This window comes from Gossypium hirsutum, chromosome D01 (genome assembly GCF_007990345.1).
Source record: "Gossypium hirsutum isolate 1008001.06 chromosome D01, Gossypium_hirsutum_v2.1, whole genome shotgun sequence".
Classification (NCBI taxonomy): Eukaryota; Viridiplantae; Streptophyta; class Magnoliopsida; order Malvales; family Malvaceae; genus Gossypium; species Gossypium hirsutum.
The window spans coordinates 23,073,471-23,080,714 of NC_053437.1; the positions used below are offsets into that span (position 1 = coordinate 23,073,471).

At 33.8% G+C, this 7,244-nt stretch overlaps 1 pseudogene; it reads left to right on the forward strand.

The window, feature by feature from the left end:
• Positions 1 to 1,705: 1,705 nt before the first annotated feature.
• On the forward strand, positions 1,706 to 4,362 carry LOC107921671 (1-aminocyclopropane-1-carboxylate synthase 3-like; annotated as a pseudogene).
• Positions 4,363 to 7,244: the final 2,882 nt, after the last annotated feature.

A 7,244-nucleotide genomic window follows, 5' to 3' on the forward strand; every position in this document is an offset into this window, starting at 1 on the left:
AAAAACATCTATCAAAACCTTTCATAAAGACTCAGTATAAAGCACTTATGCATGGTTGAACGAAAAGTTAACAACGTGATAATATGTAGAACAGAATAGCAAAAAGAAGCAAAGGTAGAGCCAAAAAGAAAAGTGTAAGAAATAAGAATATGGAAATTGTAACAAGAAGAAAAGAAAATGAAGAACAAAATAATGTGAAAAGGGGATTAGAGGGAATGACAAAAGTGGGAAAATTTCTTTAGAAAAAATTTGGATAAAAACTTAGAAATAAAAAATAAAAAATTAAAAGTAAAACCTACTCACTTCCCCACAACCACCCACTAAATTAGGTACAGATCCCTAACTAATCTCCTTTAGAAAACCAATCCTATCCAAATTACCCCACCTATGCAACACCACCAAGAAATAGCAAAAATAACTCTGACACGCTTACACAAAAATTCTAACACAGGACCAAAAGGTAAGATGAAACCTTACCATTAAACCAACAGGCTAATTCTGTCATTAGTTGAGTGAAAATAATTTATTAACCAGATGTTCAAAAATAAGGGTTGAGACAAAAATAGCAAAAATTCAATGAAAAGGATTCAAACCCAGAACCTCTCACACACAATCACAACACTTAACCACTACAATGAATCAACTCATTTGACAAAATTCCTACAACCTGAATTCAAAAACAGAGCGTGGCCACTCATGGTTTCACTAACCTAATTTCTTCTAACCCGATTTTTGGGATGTGACATTTTGAACTTTGGTTTTCAGAAAATGCAAAGAATATCAATAAGGAAGATGAACACAAAGAAAACGTAAAATTTTTTTTGTGAAGGCACTGCTATCCTTATATACTTAAGCACAGAGACAATGTTTAGTGAAAAAATCAAATAATTCCACTAACACTCTTGATTCTCGTGATTAAGTGCGCTTATCAAACATTAAGTATTTTCATCTACAGTAGCTTAGTTTCATTCTAACTGAGTCTCAATTTAACTAACTAAATTTCCTTAATTAATAATAAACAAATCCATTCAACAGTAAACCAAGCGATTTCGCCAAAGCATCTGGGTGGTGTACACTTAACGGAAGAGTCTGCCAAACCACAGATCTTCGCCAAGCTAAGAGTTCGTCAAATGATGCACAAAGAATTCTATACTTAACCAAAACAAACAATTTACTTAGTTATCTCTACACTTAATTCAACAAAACACTCTAAATAATAATAAGATACCGAGACTTTGTCGGGCGAGCTGTTACATGCCTAACCAACAACATCATCAAAAGTAGATCGAACTTATCAATAGAACCAATTGAGCTAAAAATTGATTATTCAATTGATTCAACTTGTGAGATATAATCGGAAATAGAGCAAACCATTATAAATTAGTACAAATAAAAAATAAAAAAGATATTTCAATCGATTCAATATATTTTATTTTTAATTTTATTTATTATTATTGAACAAACAATTCAATTAATTAAATAAAAATAAATAATTAACTTATTCGACCATCGATTCAATTATTACAATATTTAACCATAGAATTTGAGGTGGAAAACAAAATCAAGATGGTGAATTCACATGCATATATATATATATATAAGTGGGGTGCGGTGGGGAGTATGAGAGTATAAATAGCCATAATTCCCTCAAAAGTCTATAAACAAAACCCACCAACCTTGAAGCAGTGGTAAAGGAATAAGGGGGATGTTGTCAAGCAAGGCTAGTTGCAATAGTCATGGAGAAGACTCATCATATTTCCTGGGGTGGCAACTTTATGACAATAATCCTTTTCATGGAGTTGTTAATCCCACTGGGATTATTCAGATGGGGCTTGCTGAGAATCAGGTATTCCATTTTTTTACCATTACTTTTCTTAATTACTATCATTCAAAACTTATGGATGAAAAAAAAACACCATATATGTTTTCCCTTTTTCCTATTTTTTTCTTAAAAGATAATGGCATTGTAAATTTAAATTTTGGGTTTATATATTTTATATTAATTGAACTTTTTTTTATCTATATTTATATTATTTAATAAAATTTTTAATTAAATTAGTGTCATAAATTAATTGAACACCAATTAAATTGAAAAAAAGAAATGGTATAATTTTTTAAATTAAATAACTATACTACAAATTTAAAGAAAATTTTAAAAAAAATTTTTGAAAGATTCAGTACCTTTTGGGTGCAGGTTGAATTCTTTGATGTTTATATATTTTTAATCTAATATTTTCTCTTTTATCACAACGTATGTGCCACGTAATCTAGTTTCTTTTAGTCACAATGGATGAAGCATTTTTTTAGATGTCAATTTTGACATAAACCCAAAATGTATCAAAGTCGAGATGAAATAATTTAAATTTGAACTCACTCCAACAAGTAATTTGAACTCGAGTCATAAATTTAAATGATAAAACTTAAAATTACTTGATTAGTAAATTTGAATGATACAAACTTAAAATAATTCAAATTAAAAATAACTTGAACTCAAAATAATGTGATTAAAAATCAACTCAATTAATTGGTCTTAATGTTTTCTTAAAAAAAAAAAGATTTAGGCTTTGCTTACTGGTTAAAAAGTATTTTTCCAATCTAAACTTTGATTTCAAACAAATTTTTTATATTAAAAAGTAACTTTTCAAACAAAATATTAATTTTAAATGAGATTTTAGAGTTACCTTTTAATCTCCCATTAAAAAAAGATAAATATGACATGAAATCATAATTTTATACAATTCTTTCACCCTATTTTACAACATGACTTGGTAAAATTATTTATCTACCACTTTTCAATTTCAATACTAAACCTCACCTTCATCTATCCGGGTATATAAGCTAAATAATATTATTTTAAATTAAAAGTAAACCGAATTCTAAGTCCATGAATTTTATTGGAAAAATGGCAATCCATGCTAAATCAATAGATATAATGCGTATTTCTGTCAGCTATCTTTCGACCTGGTAGAATCATGGCTACGGAAAAACCCAGACGCCATGGGATTGAAGAAGGATGGAGAATCTGTATTCAGGGAACTGGCTCTCTTCCAGGACTATCACGGTTTACCTGCTTTCAAAAACGTACTCCCCCCCCCCCCTCTCTTTATATATATATATATTGTAAATTAAATCACCTCATTTCTGCAGGAACTGGTGGAGTACATGGCGAAAATCAGAGGGAACAAGGTCACATTTGATCCCAACAACCTGGTGCTTGCCGCTGGTGCAACTTCAGCTAATGAGACTTTGATCTTTTGCCTTTTTGATCCTGGTCAGGCTATCCTTCTTCCCACACCATACTACCCTGGGTATGTTTTAAACTCCCTACCCTTATTGTACAATCTCCATGGATCATAACCATGTTTAGTTGCAGGTTCAATAGGGATCTTAAATGGAGGACTGGGGTAGAAATTGTTCCAGTACATTGTTGGAGCTCAAATGGGTTCAGAATCACAATGTCTGCACTTGAAGATGCTTACCAGAGCGCTCAAACACTTAACCTCAAAGTAAAAGGGGTTTTAATAACCAATCCATCGAATCCACTCGGCACAACAATGACTAGGGAGGAGCTTAACCATCTCATTACATTTGCCATTGCCAAAAACATTCATATCATAAGCGACGAAGTTTTTGCTGGAACAGTCTTTGACTCTCCAGGTTTCATAAGCATTATGGAAGCCGCAATGGATTGAAGGCTTGAAAATGAAAATCCTGATTTATGGAACTGCATTCACATTGTTTACAGCCTTTCTAAGGATCTAGGCTTACCAGGATTTCGTGTCGGGATGATTTATTCAAACAATGAAACAGTGGTGAGTGCAGCCACTAGGATGTCGAGTTTCGGCCTGGTTTCATCGCAAACGCAGTACCTACTCTCCAACATGTTAGCAAACAAGAAATTCACCAGCAAATACATGAAGGATAACCAAAAGAGGCTTAAAAGGAAAAGAGAAATGCTGGTTTCAGGTCTTAGAACATCAGGAATGGAATGCTTAAAAAGCAATGCAGGCTTGTTTTGTTGGGTGGACATGAGACATCTCTTATCTTCCAACACTTTCGAAGCTGAAACGAAGCTGTGGAAGACGATTCTATACGAAGTTGGGTTGAATATGACGGCGGGTGAGTCTTGCCATTGCAGTGAACCAGGGTGGTTCAGAGTCTGCTTTGCTAGTATGTCCCAAGCTACGCTCCAAATTGCGATGAGACGACTTCGTGATTTTTCTGAACGTTCAAGCTGTAGTGGTAGGATTGGTAATAAGATCAGTAGTCAGCAGCAAAACATGTCGAGTTTAAGAAGGAAATTGCTCAGCAATTGGGTTCACAAATTATCTTCATCTGAATGTGATGAACAACATCGTTAGGTTATTCTAGCTTTATTTGTATTTATTGTAATATATATTTTGATGTATGTTCGTACATTACAGAGTAATTAAGTGAAATTACATTTATAAGAGTGGTATTTATCTCTATTTCCATTTATAAGAAATTTTAATTCTTTACTCGTGTTTGGTGTGAAAGTATAATTATATATTAATTTCTTATATATGTTTGTTAGTATAAATTATAATTACATATTTTTTAATATAAATTTTATTCATCAATAATAATATTATTTGATACATACAATGATTTTAAGTTTATTATAAACTTTATAATTTTTCAAATAATATTAATCAATCAATAAATAAGAAGGTTTTGTTAATTCATTTTGTCAATCTAATTGATATCTAATTAATATGGATGTCATTAAATTAGAATCGTGTATCAAAATAAAATATAAAACAATTATTGTGCCCATCTATTTGTTTCCATATACCGGCATGATACATAATATAGGGGAATTCAGTGTAAAAGCTTAATTCAAAAGCAAAAAAAAAAGAAATAATAATTTGGTTCAGAGCATCTACCATATCCACAATGATTTGTCAGATTATCGCTATCCATAATGGAAAGAGCATTTATCCATTTATATAATGGATCGTATGGTAGGACATAAATTAAGAGAATCCACACCTATTATAAATTCTTGCGACACACAAAAATAATAATAAATTTCGTCGCTAATAGTATAATAAATAAAATAGAGATTAATTAATGAATTTATTAGTGAGAGGTAAACCTTGTGATAAAAGATAAAGAAACAAAGGAGGAATTCATATCCAACTTCAAACAACGTATATACTTTAGGTCAACATATATGTATGTCTGCTCTGTTAAGTTTTACAATAACAGATGATAACATGAATAATTCTTGTATTACTTCAAAAGAGATACATCAAAGTTCTATCTTCTTGAGTAGAGGTTGTGCATGCTTGTATAGAAAAGCACGTAGTCAATAACTGCTAATAACAACTAACAGTAGCTACTAACAGTTAGCAGCAACCAATACCAACTAACAACTAACAGAATAATAACAGAAGTCAGTTCCTAGATCAGTTATTATTCTAACATTCTCCTGGTTTCTTTGTTGTTTGAACATTTGAGAGCATCATTTTGTGTGAGAACTCGAAGAGCTTGCCGAAATTATTCAAACTGCTTAGGTGTAATAGGCTTGGTAAGGACATCAATGATTTGTTCTGATGATTGGACAAAGTTCACCTGCAGGGTTCCATCGAGAACCTTTTCCCGGACAAAGTGGTGATCTATCTCTACATGCTTTATTCGTGCATGATGTTTGGGATTTGCAGCTATAAATACCGTAGAAGTATTATCGCACCAGATTACCAGTGGCAGACAATTTGACAAACCAATCTCATCTATCAATTGTTTAACCCACAACAGCTCTGATATGCAGTTGGCGAGGCTTCAATACTCTAATTCAAAGGACAACCTGGACACAACATTTTGTTTTTTGGAACACCATGCAACAGGGTTTGGTCCCAGATACACAACATACCCTGTGGTGGAACGTAGATCTTCAATAGAAGAGGCCCAGTCAGCATCTGAGTAACCAACAACCACAATTTGCCCTTTGGAAAAATATAAACCATGATCACCAGTCCCAGTAAGATACCTTAGCACTCATTTGACTGCTCTCCAATGAATCTCACTCGGAAGGTTCATATATTGACTCAACTTGTTGACAGAAAATGAAAACTCTAGATGTGTGATACACAGATACTGAAGCATTTCCACTATATTACGATATAAATGAACATCGGTGAAAGGAGGGCGGCCATCTGAAGTAGTCAATTTTAGAGTATTGACCATAGGTGTAGGAGTAGCTACAGCTCCTATCATGTAAGTCTTAGCAAGAATCTCCAAGATGTATTCTTTCTAACTCAGAAACACCCCTTGCGATGTGTGCTGCACTTCAATGCCTAGGAAGAAATTTAGTTGTCCCATGTGCTTAAGTGCAAATTTGTTATGAAGCTGGCAAATCACACTGTCCACCTCATCGTTTGAACTACTTGTTATTACAATAACATCCATATATACTATAAGTAGCACCACATTCCCAGATGATGTACAGATAAATAACGAGGTATCAGCCTTTGAAGCATTAAAACTGAGCTGAGTAACCAAGTACTGCTTGAGAGTATGGAACCACACTCGAGGTGCTTGGCGCAGGTTATAAAGCACTTTGTTCAGCTTACAAACTAGCTGTTGGCTATTGGTGCCTGACACATCAAAAGCATGCGGCTGTTCCATGTAGATTTCTTCTGTTAGATCACCATTGAGGAAGGCGTTATTGACATCAACTTGTCGCAAGGAGCACCCTTTCATGACAGCAATAGTAAGCACAACTCGGATGGTTGCTGCACGAACCACAGGGCTGAATGTGTCACGAAAGTCAATTCCAGCATGTTGAGAAAAACTTTTGGCCGTTAATCGGGCTTTATATCTCTCCACTGTCCCATCTGCCTTTTTCTTTACCTTAAATAACCATTTGTATCGTACAACTCATCGGTTAATAAGAAGAGGGCAGAGACTCCATGTATTATTTTTAAGAAGAGCCTGTAGCTCACTGTGCACCGCTACTTACCAACACTCATTCTGCATTGCTTCATGAATGTCCACAGATGTATCATTTGACAAACAAGCTACCTTGGTCAGGTATGCCTTAGGTTTAAATACTCCAACTTTGCTACGTGTGATCATGGCATGATAGTTGAGTTGGTTGGCAAGTTGAGGGACAGTAGGTTGGTGAGCAGTAGTTTGAGGTGACGGAGTAGTTTGGATAGGTATCCAAGAGGGAGTGGAATTTAGCAAAGGCTGAGTTGGACTAGATGCCAAAGGAGTAG